This window comes from Sciurus vulgaris, assembly GCF_902686455.1.
Source record: "Sciurus vulgaris genome assembly, chromosome: 13".
Lineage (NCBI taxonomy): Eukaryota > Metazoa > Chordata > Mammalia > Rodentia > Sciuridae > Sciurus > Sciurus vulgaris.
This window is the reverse complement of record NC_136474.1, coordinates 4,960,764-4,965,750: the sequence shown is the minus strand read 5'-3', so window position 1 is coordinate 4,965,750 and position 4,987 is coordinate 4,960,764. Positions and strand designations below refer to the sequence as shown.

The 4,987-nt window shown below is 39.5% G+C and overlaps 1 pseudogene across 1 annotated transcript; it reads left to right on the top strand.

The window, feature by feature from the left end:
- Positions 1-534: 534 nt before the first annotated feature.
- LOC306642555 (spastin-like) lies at positions 535-2,636 on the top strand (annotated as a pseudogene). The gene has a single exon. The product of its transcript is annotated as a spastin-like (transcript).
- The last annotated feature ends 2,351 nt before the right edge of the window (positions 2,637-4,987 follow it).

Genomic DNA, 4,987 nt, shown 5'->3' with positions numbered 1-4,987 from the left:
CTGTGTCATTTCTTCCTCTCTGTCTTCATTCCTTATATGACTGACTCATAAGATAAAAAGAAAATTTTTCTAAATAGGTTTATTAATTTATTTTTAATAGAAAACATGCAGCTTTCTAAAACGTTAATAGAGCCACCTATTTGTAAATTGATCCATTCTGTTCCATCATTCCAGATGTGGAACACCTATAAAAACTTAAATTGTTCAACAAACATACCAATTGTGGTAACTTTGAGAGACTATGTGATTAGTATGTTCACAGAATTGAATACGTAGGACTTAATGGACTAAAAAGCAAAATCATCTTTATGAAACTATAGGGAAAGACATGGAAAATATTAATATTTATATAATTAACTTTCCTTCAATAAGAAAAATAGATGAATGACTTCGATAGAAATAAGCAAAGAAGGCTTCTGGCCAGGAAGGAGAAAGGGGCGGGGCCAGCGGGCAGCGCTTGGAGGTGTCGAGCTCCTGGGACCCGCCGATGCGTGGGGGTCCGTGGCCCTTGCCGACGCATTGGCCCCCGCTGCCGCTTGGTCGCCGTTGGTCTGCGGGAGGCGGGTTATGGCGGCCTGGGCAGTGGGCGCTGTGAATGAGTTCTCCGGGTGGACGAGGGAAGAAGAAAGGCTCCGGCGGCCCCAGCAGCCCGGTGCCTCCGGGGCCTCCACCCTCCTGCCCGCCCCCGCCCCTCACGCCGCGGGGCCGGCCCCTCTGCCCCGGTCGCCCCATAAGCAGAACCTGTATTACTTTTCCTACCCGCTCTTTGTAGGCTTCACGCTGCTGCGTCTGGTGGCCTTCCACCTGGGGCTCCTCTTCTGTGGCTCTTCCAGCGCTTCTCCTGCGCCCTCATGGCCGCCAAGAGGAGCTCCAGGGCCGCGCCAGCGCCAGCCTCGGCCTCGCCCCCCGCCCCAGCGACAGGTGGCGAGGCGGAGCACGTCCAGGCCTTCCACAAACAGGCCTTCGAGTACATCTCCATTGCCCTGCGCATCGATGAGGACGAGAAAGCAGGACAGAAGGAGCAAGCTGTGGAATGGTATAAGAAAGGTATTGAAGAACTAGAAAAAGGAATAGCTGTTATAGTTACAGGACAAGGTGAACAGTGTGAAAGAGCTAGACGACTTCAAGCTAAAATGATGACTAATTTGGTTATGGCCAAGGATCGTTTACAACTTCTAGAGCAGCTGCGGCCAATTTTGCAATTTTCCAAATCACAAACGGATGTTTTTAATGACAATACTAACTTGACATGCCAAAATGGACATCTTCAGTCAGAAAGTGGAGCTGTTCCAAAAAGAAAAGATCCCTTAACACATGCTAGTAATTCACTGCCTCATTCAAAAACAATTCTAAAAACTGGATCCACAGGTCTTTCAGGTCACCACAGAGCACCGAGTTGCAGTGGTTTATCAATGGTTTCTGGAGCAAGACAGGGTCCTGGTCCTGCAGCTGCCATTCATAAGGGTACTCCTAAAACAAATAGAACAAATAAGCCAGCTACCCCTACAACTGCTCCTCATAAAAAGAAAGACTTAAAAAATTTTAGGAATGTGGACAGCAACCTTGCTAATCTTATTATGAATGAAATTGTGGACAATGGAACAGCTGTTAAATTTGATAATATAGCTGGTCAAGTGTTGGCAAAACAAGTCTTGCAAGAAATTGTTATTCTTCCTTCTCTGAGACCTGAGTTGTTCACAGGGCTTAGAGCGCCTGCCAGAGGATTGCTACTCTTTGGTCCACCTGGAAATGGCAAGACAATGTTGGCTAAAGCAGTAGCTGCAAAATCTAATGCAACCTTTTTTAATATAAGTACTGCAAGTTTAACTTCAAAATATGTGGGGGAAGGTGAGAAACTGGTGAGAGCTCTTTTTGCTGTGGCTTGAGAACTTCAGCCTTCAATAATTTTCATAGATGAAGTTGATAGCCTTTTTTGTGAAAGAAGAGAAGGGGAGAATGATGCTAGTAGACATCTAAAAACAGAATTTCTAATAGAATTTGATGGAGTACAATCTGCTGGAGATGACAGAGTACTTGTAATGGTTGCCACTAACAGGCCACAAGAGCTTGATGAGGCTGTTCTCAAGCGTTTCATCAAATGGGTATATGTGTCTTCACCAAATGAGGAGACCAGACTACTTTTACTCAAAAATCTGTTATGTAAACAAGGAAGCCCATTGACACAAAAAGAACTAGCACAACTTGCTAGAATGACTGATGGATACTCAGGAAGTGATCTAACAGCTCTGACAAAAGATGCAGCACTGGGTCCTATCTGAGAACTGAAACCAGAACAGGTGAAGAATATGTCTGCCAGTGAAATGAGAAATTTTTGATTGCCTGACTTCACAGAATCCTTGAAAAAGATAAAACGCAGTATGAGTCCTCAAACCTTAGAAGCATACATACGGTGGAACAAGAACTTTGGAGATACCACTGTTTGAAGAAATGTATTTGTAAGCCTGCAGAACATTTTACTTAGCAAAAAAGAAACACATGATCTTCAATGAACAATTACCAACTACTACAGAAACTCTTAAGTTTACAAACTCTTCCAAGTCTTAAAATTATTTGTGCTCCAGACTTGAAGATGAATGTGACAACAAATAAAGTACACAATATGAATGGAATATTTTGTTGTTTAAGGCCTTCTTGCCTTGGATGTTCATGGTTATTTCAGTGGGCACTTCAAGGTAGAGCACAAGAAAAGCTGATTCTGGTCTTCTTTACCAATATAATTGTAATGTAAATAATAATTTGTATATCGTGTATTTGTATATTGCAGATGAAAGTATTCCAGAGACAGTGAATGGTAGAAGACACAGAGCCTTTGGTTGTTTGTCTTATTTTGTTCTTACAGTAGTAATTTTTCCTATTTTTCTTTCCTAATGTCTTAACTACCAATGATTGGAATATCAAACATTCTTGTTTCTTTTTTTTGTTTGTTTGTTCCTGGTTATTTTCTTCTTAAAAATCCAGTGTGCCAAATGAAACTTTTCCTAACAGCAATAGGGAAAGGCTTTTTTTCCTTCACAAATCTACAAACATTACAGTTGTTTGTTGGGGGTTGTGCCATGTTGACCACATCGGCAGCGAGGAGGTTAATTGACATAAGCACACTCAGGTGATTTATCCTCCATGTACACAATGTATGCACATGTGTTTTCAAGAACTCCTAATTGTGCCTGCTCGGACATCTAGCATCTTGCTAATCTTTGCATAAGAGGCGTGGCCCTGCTTTCTGCCTCCTGGAGGTGATATAAGCGTAAGCAGAACGAGGCAGCATGGAAGCAGCAAAACACACACAGCAGCAGCCAGAAGAAAGGAAGTGGCTAGCCGATAGAAGCAGCGAGTAGGGGCAGCGGCGGAAGGCAGATGGCAGAATGGAGAACTGAGACACATCACTAAAGCATCTTAGGTGGACACACCCTTAGTTCAGAGGATGTAGAACGCACCAGTAAGAAGCAGCAGACCTTAAGTGAGGTATAGCAAGTCTCTCTTCCTCTAAGCTCTAAGCAAAGACTGTCCTCTCAAAGTCTCTCTTAAGCAAAGTCTCTTTCTCTCTGATAAGCAAAGTCTCTCTCTCTCTCTCTCCTCTCAAAGCAAGTAAGCCTCATTTCCTCTATCCTCTATGGACAAACAAGAAAGCAGTGCACTAAAGAGAAAGATAGAAGTAGCTCAGTTTCCAGTCCACCACCCATAAGATCCGTGCAAGTTGTTGCTGCAAGTGGTGACAAATATCCATGGATTTTGTACCGCAAAGAGCCAACGACAGTTGTTCTATTCTTTTTACTTTTTATTTTTCTATTATATTACTGCCAAACAATTTAGAAAGCAATACAGCAACAAAGGAAATCTGGTAAAATAGAGGTTTGGCTTACTCTCATGTAACATGTAGATCAGTTTTCATATATCTACAGGTTTTTTCCTAAAAGGCCAAAATTTATTATAGATTGTTACCTCATTCCAGATGAAATTTATTTTCTGGTAGAATTATTCTGATACTTGAGAGAGCCAATTTTAACTGCTATAAAAGTGGCTCCAGTGAGAAAGAAGGGAAATACTGGGAGCTAAGACATTTCTAATTTATTGCTTATTACTTACTGTTTACAGAATAATTATAAACCTGTAGAACTACCATCTTTTATTCTTAATAATTATGACTCCCTTCACTGAAACTTACAATACTGAATTTTTATACACTGCATATATTTTATAGGTTTCTCATGCTTACTTTATTAAGAAATTCTAGTCTGTTGATTAACTTTTTTGTTTCACCAAAATGTACAGTAATTGTTCTTGTTCATATAAATATGCTTGGGCTTTTATTATATATCATTGTAGAAAGTAGAGACTCATATCATGGCCTTTTAAATATTAAAATAAAGGCAAATGGATGTTTGCTCTTAGTTTACTGATTAAATTTGTTTACAGAATGTTTCTTTGGCGCTTAAAGGATGTTATATAGAATGTCATGGTGAAAAGAGTAATTTTGTAGTAGTAACAAAGACTTTTCATTTAGGAAAGCCATTTTGAAAGAATACATAAAAATACAATTGCCCCTTCTAGACAAGAAATTTATAATGAAGATTATACATTCTCCTTAATTTTATTCTTCAATTTGTTAAATATTTGTCTAGCTATAGATGTATGGTTTCTTAAAATTGAATGCTGTTTGTACCCATAACTTTAATCATGATTTTAGAATTCCCTGGATGATAAAATTGAGTTGTGATAAATAGAAGAAAAAAACTTAAGCCACAGCTGTGCTCTTTTAGGTCATGAGTAAAGTGTATCTTTTTAAGGTATCAAATGTTAAAGCATCAAATATAAAATACCAATAATGAAATGTAGTGATAAACATATACATGAGAAGAATTGGGAAATCTCAAAATCTTTTCAATAAAGCTCATAAAAGTCTTTTTTATTTAGAAAGGGATATACATTAAAGGACTATGGTTCCTGCCCAACTTTAATCTCCTTTAAA